We start from the raw sequence: 12,822 nt of genomic DNA, 5'->3' as shown, positions 1-12,822 counted from the left end.
AGCCTGAAATGACCAAGCATGACATGCTGTGTCAGTGACTTGTGCAGCTGCAGTGTTATAGATTTAGCAGAGTGGGGAAGAATTATTTCCCATATTTTTGTATGAGCAAAGATGCCCAAAAAATGTGATGTTTGCAAGGTCCCAGGAATTCTCTGCTATAAACAAAAGTTGAGTGCAAGTTTCCTAAATCCTTATTCAGTGCTGAACGGATCAAAAATTGGATATTCATACAAGTAATTTTGACTGAATTTTCCTAACATAATAATGATCATTTCAGAGGTGTTGTAGGCTGTGTAGTAGGAGGTTTCTTTCCTTTTGGGGTTGCTTTGCAAAAATGTCTATGATATTGGAAGCGTAGTTTACTTTTTATGGTACTGTATAAGCTAAAGGTATTACCCCAGTGAAGTAGTGCTTCTTAGATTTAAAACACCAGCTCTTCTTCGTTATGGAGACCTTCAGCCTTCAACCCCAAAGGAAGTCCTGTTGGGACAACGGATTAGTTTGCAGCTGCTGATTTCTAAATAAAAAATCAGATGCCATAACAGAGCTGGACAGAGTAGAGCATATTTCTCTTTAGTCTTTTAATATTTTCAGGAAGCTTTGTTAGCACACCTATTGTGAGTATTCCACTGGTAATACCTATCATCTGAGCTACCTGCTTCCTGATTCCATGGCTTACTCCAAAACAGTCTCTTGAGTATGAAGCTCTCTTCTTAATAAGTACCATCTTTCAAGCTGATGTTGATTGGCGTTAGGCCATGTTTGCCTCTCCTGGGCATGTTTCAGTCTCCAATATTTTGTTTTCATTGGGTTTTACTGCTTTAGCTTTTTTCACTTTTAAGTTCTCCAATAATTTAAGCTCTCCTGTGATTCTGCCAGCCTTTTTGTACTTAAAACCAAGCTCAGTAATTTGGCAGATTTTCCCAAATGCTCAGGTTCTGAAAATATCCCCCTGACTCTGAAGCAAAATATGTCGAGGGGGGACTTTTTCAAGTCACGTTTTATATTTCATCCCTTAGATCCACACTCTGTTACAAGTCAGATTTGCTTCAGGTTGACTGTTTAAAGAGCTCTGTCTGAGCATTGACTTTCCTTAGAGTAGAGTGAGAGTAGGAATGAATGAAATGTTATGGAAATTTACTTTGCTGCTTTATTCAATGGGAAAAACCAGCTGTTGATATTTTGCAGGAGATCATAGAATCACAGAATGGTTTGGGTTGGAAGGTACCTTAAAATAATCTGGTTCCAGGCCCTCTGTTATGGACAGGGACATATTCTGCTAGACCACATTGCTTAGAGTCCAACATGCTATTGGACATTTACAGGGATGGCATTCACAACTTCTCTGGGAAACCTGTTCTAGTGCCTCGCTACCCTCACGGTTAAGAATTTCTTCCTCTAATCTGAATTGTCAGTTTGAATCCATTCCCCCTTGTCCTGTCACTACACCCCCTTGTAAAATCTTTCTGGTAGACTCCCTGCTGGTACTGGAAGACTTTCTTTTCCGGGCTCAACAAACCAAATGCCCCCAGTCTTCCTTCATAGAAGGGGTGCTCCAACAGGTCGATGTCCTTCCTGTGCTGGGTACTCCAGAGCTGGATGCAGCCCTGCAGGTGGGGTCTCACCAGAGTGGAGCAGAAGGGCAGGATTACTTCCCTTGACCTGTTGGGCAGGTTTGGCTTTCTGTGCTGCAAGTTTACATTGCTGGGCCCTGTACAGCCTCTCCTCCATCAGAGCCTTCAAGCTGGCAGGACTGCTCTTGATCCATTCATCCCCAGCCTGTGGTGTAGTGCAATTTAGTCTGTAGGTGCACAAAGCCAGTAGTGCTCTCCTTTATGTACATGTGTAGTGAGGCTGATTATAGTGACCAGAAAAAAATCTTATTTACATCTGTTTCAGTATAGTGAAGTAGGTTGCAATTAATTAGGAAGTTTCTGGTGTGGTAAAAATCATCATATAGGAGGAATGCAAACACATGATTTTCAAAGAGGAATTGAATTCCATATGTGTTTTTCCCTTTCCCAGCTAGGAATTAATTGCAACTTTAAAAGAGATTTGATTATGTCTGTTTAAAAATTAAAAAAAAAAAAGAAATCTGCAACAAACCCCAACTCCCTTCTCTCTCTGCCATGCCTACCCACATTTTCAATGCTGAGGATATTTAAATGATTCTAATTTAAACTTTTCTTTCATTACTTTGCTTGAGTTGAGAGAGTGCTTTGATCAACCTTTGAGTTATATAATTTATTAGAGTTAAGGGAAGAGCATAACCCTCAGATGTCTTCTGTGGTAAAGCACTGATGCTGAAAATGTTAAATGTTTGCAGACTGAGAACAGCTTGGCTGGAAAGGCCAAAAAAATAAATAAAATGTGACATGTTTTATTTTGTTATTTATTCCCTAGTAAGACTACAAAAGTAAAAATAAATCTTATCTTATTCAAAACATGGGCATGAGTTGTCTAGAATGCACCTCTCTGTGGCAGTATCCTCCCACACCATATATGATGTCAAGACACATGTAGTTAGCTTTAAGGTTGTCAGTACAGCAATTTTATTAAATCATTCTAACTTCTTAATATATACATTGTAAATCCCATGAAGGACACTTCTATATCCTTATTGGCACATGCTGGAGGCTGCTGTTCTGCTGCCTTTTATCAATTTGTGGTTCTGGTTGTACTTTCCATAGCTTGGTACTTGCTGCTCTCCTAAGGTGTTTCATTCAACTCACTCAATTTTGCTGTATTTAAGTGTGGCATAAATCTGAGCACCTAAATCCATAATTCTTTGTCTGCTGGTGCTGACAGGATAATTAGGAACAAGAGCATTCAGATTTGCATTTCTAATTCATTGTGGGGGCACAAATTAAAGCAGTTGAAAACATCGTGTGCAGACGATGTGTTGGCTGACAGGGTGAGTTAGAATGAGGAGAAGAGGCACTATGCAACAATATAGTATTATAGTATGGATCTGGGTGAAACTCCCTCTCTGAGGTTCAAAAGTAACTCTTGTGGTATAGCTGTTATTTGAATAGCATGATCTTGCCTCTTAAGTCTAATAAATGGATAAGAATAGCTGGCCTTCTCTCAGGTGCTGCTGAGCATCAGAGCAGCTTACTGACATGACACACCCTATTAAACAATGTTGGAGCCTGGCTGTTTTACAGAGGAAATTAAGGTGCAAAACTGGAGAATGGAAATGATGAGGTCACTCTGTTAATAGCATATTTTAATGCACAGTACTTGAAATTCAGTCCTAGCTTGAATGCATATCAGCCTTGAAGGATGCTGATAGACTTGTGGGTGAGATGTTTATTGCTCATATTGCTCATCATCCTCATTGTTTGCTTAGTGGGGGAACAAATCACAACAGAGTTACTACCAAGATTTACAGCAACAACTTATGCTGCTGTTGTCTCTGGGACTGAATCTATTGGGATGGCAGGCTTCTTGGTCATTGCTGTATCAGACCTTTTAATGTAGTTAGGGGATTTCCTTGGCCTACTGATTTAGTGTTCGTTTACACCAGTTAGTGATCAACAGTAATTTAATTCTGTTCTTTACTAGGTAACCTGGCAGGGTCTGAGGTCCTTTCTCTTTGTAAGTCTTAACAGTGGTTTAAACAGAACAATTTACGTACACTTAGTTTTGCCTCAGTGTTGAGTGTTTGCTAAGATGATTTAAGGCACTCCTGATCTTATGCTTCTGCGTAGAGTTATGTCAAAAGCTGGATCTAGGTTAGGTTCCTAATAGTGTTATTAATTTCTGTTTGAACCATGTACAAGCAGAGGATAGGTGCAGGATGGTGTAAGTGTGCTAACATCTTTGTTTACAGAGGGAGAAGATGAAAAACATGTGGTAGTGTTCTTTACACAATAAAGAGCTGCATACAAAGGGTAAACTGATGTTTGAGTGGAAAGTGGAAAATGGTAATGTCATCTGCCAGTTGCAAGGGAGGAGAAAGTATAACAAAATGTGGATTAGTCTTAGTGTAAGTATGACTAAATGGAATATGTTTTGGAGTCTTATGGGACATGCAACCAGAACCACAAGCACAAGATGCAGAGGACTAAGGGCCAGGAGAGATTATGATTTGATCTAACTGCCTGTATTTGTCAGGACAAAAGAAACCTGATTTAAAAAATGCACAGGCATTGATCCCCTCTGCTTGTTTTTATTTGAAACTTATCTTCCCAAAACAGTCTTGATTTGAAACAATCAAAGCTTTTCCATTTCTATTTTAGTTGCTACCAAGGTTAATCAGCTTCACTATTCAAAAACCAAAACAATACTATTTTATTTTATCTGCATTTGCTAGCTTTACTTGCAAGGTACTATTTATAACTTTTAGCATTGGTTCAAAGAAATCTTTTAGGATTTCATACTTTTTATAAGATGCCAGCATAATCTGGTTTCATAAATTAAACAGATATAACCTTTATGGTCTGAGAATTTTCTCCAGTCTTTAAAATGTTTTTCTTACTCTTTCCTGCACCTACTTAAACTTCCACCAAATTTATAAAATAATCTGCATACCAGATCTTTATGCAGTATTTTTAATCCTTTGGTTTCAACCAGAAAAACCTACCTTTCCCCCCTTCTTTCTCTCAACCCACCAACTCTTTTTGAATTGGCAAACTCGTTGTCTTTACAAACAAACTAATTTGTTAATTATGTCTCTGGGATTTCCAATTTTCAGTTGTAATTTCTGCCTAGATCTTTCCTTTCTCTTAGGTTATTGTACAGTTTCCTCAGTTTCAAGGACTGAGGACTCTGCTTTGCTTAATTCTTCCTCCATATTTTATTTTATCCCTACTGCATTTTCTTTTCTTCTGTGCCATGCAACATTTACATTCTTCAGCCAGTTTCCAACAAATGATCCACGAGAAATGGGATTTTCCATTCATATAATCTCTTCAACAAGCCTATGATATGAAGAGCCATACTACCAAAATCTTCAGCTTCACCAGCCATACTGTTCACCTCATCACAGGTGAGAGGGATGTATTTCTTATACAGGAATTTGGCTTGCTTTTTCCTCTTCAACTCTTTCATAGTCTGTGAAGTTCTTTAAAGTGTCATTCATTCATGAAGTTGTTTCCATTTGATGACATGCAATGGACAAAATGCCTTCATTAGCAGAGATATACAAGAAAAATGAAGACTCGATAGTATTATGATTCGAAGCAAAACTTTTTTCTGTCCTGCCTTGTTTTTTGTTCTCTGTTACCAAAATAATTGGGTTTTTTAGTTTAGGATAGTCAATTACCGTTTTTGGCAAGAACTTTGAGACAGATTGCGGAAAACTTAGTTTCATCAAGTTTTTTCCTGGAATTTGTCTTAAACCTTATGGGATGTGATTTAATAAGTTTCTGAAATTAGTTGTCAGTACTAACACTATATCCACCTGTATATCCAGCTACCTTATTTTGTTTGAATAATTCCTTGGTCTAGTGGTATACTGCATGATGGTGTTTCAGTTGAGTGATTTTTAGAATTTTCCAGGAGCTCACAAGTTTGAATAAGCCTCTTTGTTTTGAATTTATATAAGGAAAAATAGCTGTTGTGACCATCCTTTACATAGCTCACTCCATAATGTTTTCCTTTGTGCTGCCTTTATTTGCTTCTTGTCTGAAATATGTCCAACTGCTTCAGCTTCCAACCTTATGGAAAGTCCTCCCCCTGTATTCAATCATTCATTCTCATCAGCTTTGTATATATACCCTCTGATTTTGCAATATTTTTGAAAAATAGAGGGATTGTGTGTAAGTAGTAAATCCACTGTGAATTCTAAATACTGGGTATCTAAGTGAGGAAGAAACAGGACAAATGGAACTTCGGTTAAAACAAATAGTGCACTTGGAAATTATATTTTCATATAGATATCTTTAAATAGATGGGTGAAGGAGAAGCCAAAGTTAAATTGGAAGAAAGTAGTTGATCATTTGAGAGAATACAATGCAACACTGGCTGAATTACAGAGGAGAGAAGCAACTTGATTTTTCAAGGGAACAGAAAACCAGATTCCTGTCACTGTGGGGTTTCATTTATGTCTTGCCTCTCTCTTACTAGGTATAAGGTGCTAGGCACTAGGTATACTAGTTTACTAGGTGTTACTTGTTACTTGGTTACTATGTATATCAGGGAGACCTGATATATTGGGCACTCTGGGGTCTGTTGGGAAGTTTCTCTTGATGTGTGTCTGCAGTGGGGAACAAAACAATTACAACAGTAGGCTAGAAATATGTAAGATTTGGGGCCAATGGAGAGAAGTCCAAAGAAGGAATTGAATCCGAGAATCACCTGTTGAATGGGTGACTTGCCAGGTTGGAAGAAGGGGCTTGATTTGGTTTTTACCCCTTTGCTTTTAAGACATGTTTGGTGTGCACACAAATGTTCATGGAGGTGCATTCCTCTGCAAGAAGCCTGTGCAGCAGCTGGGCTCTGTCCCTGTGCATTGTCGGCATGTAGTGCTTAGCAGACTTTCTGAAAAAAATCCTATATCACAGTGGTATATCATGTTTAGAGGAAGAGGGACTGGAGGCAAGTTGCACAGGAGTATTGATGTTTGGTTCACTGTATTGGGTGACCCTCCTTCCCTCAGATGTGCATACATGATGACAATATGACCGCAGCTTTCTTAGTCTCATATGGGACCAGGATTTTGAGTTTGAGTGTCAATCTCTCATTTCAGGCAGTTGGTTGAAGGGACAGCACGTGAAGGAAAAGATGATGTTGGCTTTGTGCTTTAGGGTTTCTTAGAACTCTTTATTGCATGTTTTGCTCTGCTGCATTGCCTCGCTGAGTCCTCAAATGCTTTGCGCAAGTTCTTGTATGAGCAGAAAAGGGCTCTTCTGGATTTTTTTTTCCTAACTCTAAGTATCTTTAAAGCACTGAAAATTGAAGTTAATTGAAGTAAGTGTTCAAGCAAACTTACGGGGAGAGAGATCTCTGTGGTTTTAAACTCCTGCAAGGTGGATTTCAAGACTTCCTTCTGTCATTGCTGTGGTCAGGAGAAGTGCAGTTTCTCAGCTTGGAGTCCTGTGACTTTTGGATCTTTGCTGGCTAGTGAGGCCCACGGTATACAGCAGCATAGGCCGGTTAGAAAATAAAAGTGCTTTCTTCCATACACGCCTTGGCTAACAGGATAGGAACACTTGAGCTGCACAGGCAAACACAAACAATATGCTTTAGGGAAAGACCACAAATATGCTAAAAATCATAATCTGATAAACTCAGATGCTTTCAAAATACAAATGTCCTGTCATTTCTTTTCATAACAAAAATGATCATTTAAGACTTTACCACAGCTTAAATATTCACAATGTAAACATCAAGAAAACTGATGATTGTGTTAGCACCTAATGTGCCTTTCACTGTGGAAATAAATATTTTGGCACCTGATCTTTCCATATGATATTTCTAATAGGAACCCACCGTGCAGAATCACCATTTGGTTAGACAGCTGAAGTAAAGCAGATTAGATATCCAGATATGGAGACTTCTTTTCCAGACACTTTTCCATTTCTGAAACTTATTTTGTTATCGCTATTTTAATCTTTTCAATGCAATCAGAAATTTCTTTCCAAACTCCTGAGCCCATCTTCTCTTGAAGAATGCAATAGTTTATGACTTCTCTATTTTTTTCCCCACCCGAGACCCAAACCAGCTGCAGACTTCAGTTTGTTTCTTCTTCTTCCCTCCCTCCCAGATTAAAATCCCGGAGTCTTTGGTCTTGGCAAGAAAGTGCAGCAGTTTTTTTGCTGTGGGTTACTGGGGGTTGGGTGTAGAGGAGTGAAATGGAATTGGGTTTCCACGCCTGCTTGTACTGCATGTGCAACCAAAAGCAGCTGTTATGGAGTACTCAGCTGGATTAGTGGGGATAATTTGGTTCATGACTGGTGATGCATCCCTTACTGCTGCTTAGTCCTGGTCCTGGAAAGATTACTTTCTTAGCCAATTCTCCTCAGTATAGGATACCTCTCCTAGAGATTGTTTCTGAATATGGTTTGTTATTTAAGATGTGCTGATCTTAGTAATTTATGCTATTGTTCCATAGATGTATCATTTTTCTGTGGCTTCACATTTCTACTGCCATTCAGATCATATTAAACATGGTTTTTCCTTTTTAAATACTAACATCTAGGATTAATTTAATCCCACATTTTTTCCTGGATAACTTAAAGTTTTGGATGAATCACTCCCAAAAAAATATTAACATGTCCAAACCTCAGCCTAAACGTGAAATTAAACCACGATTCAATAGGTTTGGATGAAAGCCTGCTCTTGGGCCCTCCTCAGAGTACACACTGAATCAATATTGAATCTGTCCTAACAAGTCTGACAGCCTTGCTGCCTTGCCTAGTACCTTTGGATCTTCTGTGTTTGGGAGTTTCTTCTGCATGATCCATATCTGAAACATCTCAAACTCAGACAAGCAAAACTTCTGAGAATTAAGACAGAATTAGTTAGAGAATGGAAAGGGATTATTACTGAAACTTGATGTTGCCAATTTGTAGCTTGTTTTTCTTGCAGGTATGACTTTTTAGTACCTTTCTCAACAAAGGGAAACATTTCCAAAGAATTTTGCACTTTAGGCTCCAACTATTTTAACAGAAAGAGTTCAAAGCAGTCAGATGTCCCTAGTAAGAGAAATTTTGGAAGGCACCAGATAAAGTGAGCAACTGAGTGTGACATGCATTCAATTCATAGCACGCCTACAAAAGGAAGGAACTTGTAATTTCTCTCTGAGGCTGAGTTAGGGCATCACTTTACCAATGTTCTTCTGCTTTCCAGTTTCTTGGAAATTCCCTGAATTTTCTCTTACGTGACTGCTTGTGCTGTATTCTTTTATCAATTAGCATTACCCTTTTGTTCAATATGGAAACTGTACTCCACTTTTTTTAAGAGACATCTGAGGAACCATGAGAAGTTCTATGTCACATATAAAACCATAGCATTGTAAGCAATATAAGTGTTATTCAGCTATAAATCAGCAGAAAAGCTTACACTTTCATTACACTAAAACAGAATCATCTGTAATGCCACCTAATACGCATGAAAGGAGCACAATGCAACTGGCAGTTAATGGGGAAAGAAAGAAAAGTAAGGGTTGTGAAGGCCTTGGAAATTTCACTGAAAGGGAGATAATTCTTTTTCTACAAACTGATCTTTGCTTTTATAAAAAACAGAACATGTAATTGGTCTGGGGATAGAAAGAGAAAGATAGTAAAGAAAACAAGAATTAGAAGGAAGAAGAGTAGGAACTTCAAATTGCTCAGAAGTTATTTGAGTTGAACTATGTTTTGTAATCCACCACCAAGAGTGATTACTTTCTTACCTTGTAAACATCTGAATTTTTTTGGGTTCTCCAGTAACAGTGCAAATTCCTAATACTTCCTTTTTTTGAAGTTAGAATGGGTTCATCGTGTGACTGCTGTTTTTCCTCTGGTCTGTTTCTGTTCTCACTGAGGATCTCCTTTTCTCCTGTTTTTCACAAACTTTGCAGTCTCTGCTTCCAAGATATGTGTATCTCTTTCACCTTGTTTCTTGATGGGAATCCTTTATCTCTGCCTTTCATCTCTCTTGCTTTCAGTATGGAAGATATATTTTATTCCTCCTCTTCTTCCCCTTGCCCTTATGATGGGTTGTTATCTATCACTTATCCTATTCTGACAGACAAGTTGCAACCCCTACAAAGGTCAGACCTCAGGGTGAGGTTTGTGTCCATCTCTGTCTTCAGAGAAATGAGAAGCTTGTGGCTGTGCTGCTTTCTGAATTGCATAGTAAAACAGTGCAGGAAAAGAATCTGTTGTCCTGGCACGAGGCTCCAACAGGATGAAGTTAAGGAAGGCTGAGCCATGATCCTTGTGTGTAAGCGTTCCATAGCTTATTGTCTCTCCTTCAGTTTGGTTCATAAAATTTTTTATCTAAATAGACTTGATATTCATGTCCCAGTGCATATGCTGTCGTGAAATAAACAGTTTTAATTGTGAGTGTCAGTTTGGGTTGTTGAATGCAGTGTCCTTGCTCTTAATCAAAATAAAAACCAGACATAGTGCACACATACAGTGTAGGGAGGAACACGGACATAGCCTTATGATAATATTTCATCTAGTATAGTTGAAGCCACTGGTATTTACCAGCATTGGGCCTTAGGCCAAAATTCAGGCCTTAGGCTGCATAGAGTTGTCCTGTTGCTACACTCCCTCTGTTTTCTCCTCCCTCCCCCTCCTCCTCTCTGCTTCAGTGTCTGAATTAAGCAGTTTGGCAGACAGGAGAATTAACTCTTCTAAGGCTGGGAAAGAATGTGGAGGTAACCCACTCCAGAAAGGCTGGGGTCTTCCAGGCTGCATATAATTGTTGTGGCTGTAAATAATAATTTTTTTAAGCTTAACATTTGGGAAAGCTTGGGGACAATTGTATGTTAATATTGTACAGCCTTTTGAAAATAGTGGAGGAATGTAGTCTTTGGCAATGATAAGTCTGCAGTAAAGCAAAGGTGAAGGGACACCAGCACCTGTTCTCATCATTTCTGACTCCTTTACCACACTCAAAGCACCACCAATTTCACTGGCACAGAGACATAATCTTTGTTCTGTCCAAGAACCTGATTTTCTTACAGTGTTCATACTTTGGTAAAGCCTAGTGTTGCAGGATCTCAAATACCTGTTTCCTGACAGAGGGGAAGCCCTCTTGACAAATTTTGGGGATTGCCAAGAAGGAAAATGGCATCCTGACTTGTAACAGGAATAGTGTAGCCAACGAACTAGGAAGGGTTGTCCTGTCTATGTGGCACTGGTGAGGCTGCACCTTGAGTGCTGTGCCCAGTTCTGGGCCCCTCACTACAGGAAAGACATTGAGGTGCTGGAGCAAATCCAGAGAAAGGCAATGGAATTGGTGAAGGATCTGGAGCACAAGTCCTGTGAGCAGTGGCTGTGTGAATTGCGGGTGTTTATCCTGGAGGAAAAGGAGACATGGGAGACCTGACTCTGTTTAACTAGCTAAAAAGGAGGTTGTAGTGAGGTAGGGGGTTGGTCTCTTCTCCTGTATGACAAGGCACAGGATGAGAGAAAATGGTCTCAAATTGTGCCTAGGAAAGTTTAGACAGGGTATTAGGAAAGATTTCTTCACAGGATTATCAAACATTGGAACACACTGCATGGGGAGGTGGTGGCGTCACCTTCCCTGGAGGTGTTCAAAAGATGTGTAGAGGTAGCACTTAGGGACATGGTTTATTTGTAGACCTGGCAGTGGTGGGCTAACAGTTGGACTCAAGAATCTTAAAGATCTTTGTAAATCTAAATTATTCTGTGATCCCATAAGTACCTCTGGACATGGTCAGTGGGCATTATTATTCCAGAATTTTTAAGCTTCCTTCACTGCTTGTTTTTAATCTGATGTTTGAATGTAATGTTGGGCCAGTGAACTCTAGTCCTGACTATCTCTTCAGTGTACAATGTACACTGTACAAAAGTACAATGCACTTTTCTTTATTCTTAATCTGTTCTCCCTTCTTTATATCTTGTATTTTTTTATTTCACATTAATCTATTTTACTTTTTTCCTTTGTATTATTCTGTTGTCCTTTTTTCCTCTTCAAATCTTTGTGTGACCAAATTCGAGCTTTCCCTGCTGTTACTTGACATTTGTCCTATTTCTCTTCACCATGTCAGTGTTTTCATTGCTTACATCCTCTCAGGTCAGCCTGCTCTCTTTGTTTTCAGCCAGAGAACTTTTCACTCTGCCGGTAAGATGCAGAAGCCTTGCTTTTATAGGACAAACTGGGAAGTGGTTTGTGTAGTAATTTCTAGGTGGTGGGTCAGTGTCTGCTTCTGTGAGCCCTTGGCTCTCTGGGAAGTGCTGTGCTGCCTGCTCCATGGTGTGTCTTCTCTGCTCCTTGCTAGTTCACAGGGACTGTGTCTTGAAACTTCTGGAGAGAGAGTGGAAATGATGGCTACTGTCCCCAGAGCTGCAGCCAGCAGTTTGTGTGGGGGGGCTTGTTTTCCAAAAATTCAGTTTTTCAGAATTTCTGTAAACTCCACTGAGAAGGAATTATTTCCTTCTGCTGACCTGTCAGGATGGGCCCAGAACTTGAGCTGGGGTTTGGGCTTACTGCAGAACAGCATTTTTAGTAAGAAAAGTTCAAACTGTTTGAAACTGTGTCTGAAAATTTTTAAAAGCCCTGATTTTTCAAGGATGGTGGTTATCATCTCTGTGCAGAGTACTTCAACAAATAAGAAGGACATCACTGCTGCCATTTAGATGCCTTATTTTTGTGTTTGAGAGTGTGTGGGCAAAGCAAGACCTGGAAACAGGTATAAAACCTCTGGGCAGGAAAGGTATCCCTGTGGCAGCTTGTGCTGACAATGGGGCGCTTGTTCTGCGGTGTGGCACAGCTTTAGGCTGTGCAGTGGCTTTGGCTCAGCAAGAGCTGTTTGCCTGGAGCACAACTGATTGGTTTGGAGCTTCTGCATTAATAAATGCTAGTCCTACAGCCACATCTCCATCTTCTCACTCCAGAGCAGCCTGCTGTTGTACCAGTGGAATTACTGTGCACTCTAGACTTTAAATCCATAAATTGCTAATGCAGACTGTTACGATGAGCAGCTTTTTGATATCCTTTACATGTTAAAAAGTGCTCAGGCCTGTTGACAAAGCAAAGAAATGGTGTCAAAAATAATTTTAAAACCTTTTGACCTGCAAGGTTTAAGAGAATTAGGCACAGATTCTTTGCTTTAAGCCTCTTGGTGACAAGAAATATGGTCCTATGCTAGCCAGTTTGATTGACAGTGGCGTTTGTAGTTTCAGCTGCTAATACACT

The 12,822-nt window shown here is 39.5% G+C and overlaps 1 protein-coding gene across 9 annotated transcripts in view; it reads left to right on the top strand.

Annotated features, from left to right (window-relative positions):
* The window catches only part of LOC146767617 (uncharacterized), a 311,220-nt gene that overhangs the window by 50,877 nt on the left and 247,521 nt on the right, over positions 1-12,822 (top strand). For 8 of the 9 annotated variants that reach the window (XR_014955155.1, XR_014955154.1, XR_014955160.1 and 5 more), the window contains exon 2: positions 1-12,822. This exon is cut by the window's left edge and continues 47,832 nt beyond it; it is cut by the window's right edge. The exons of the other annotated variant lie outside the window; for it this stretch is intronic. The gene's annotated coding sequence lies outside the window, so the exon portion shown is untranslated. 9 annotated transcript variants of the gene reach the window in all.

This window comes from Lonchura striata, chromosome 4 (genome assembly GCF_050655825.1).
Source record: "Lonchura striata isolate lonStrDom1 chromosome 4, ASM5065582v1, whole genome shotgun sequence".
NCBI lineage: Eukaryota > Metazoa > Chordata > Aves > Passeriformes > Estrildidae > Lonchura > Lonchura striata.
This window is presented reverse-complemented; position numbering and strand designations above follow the sequence as displayed.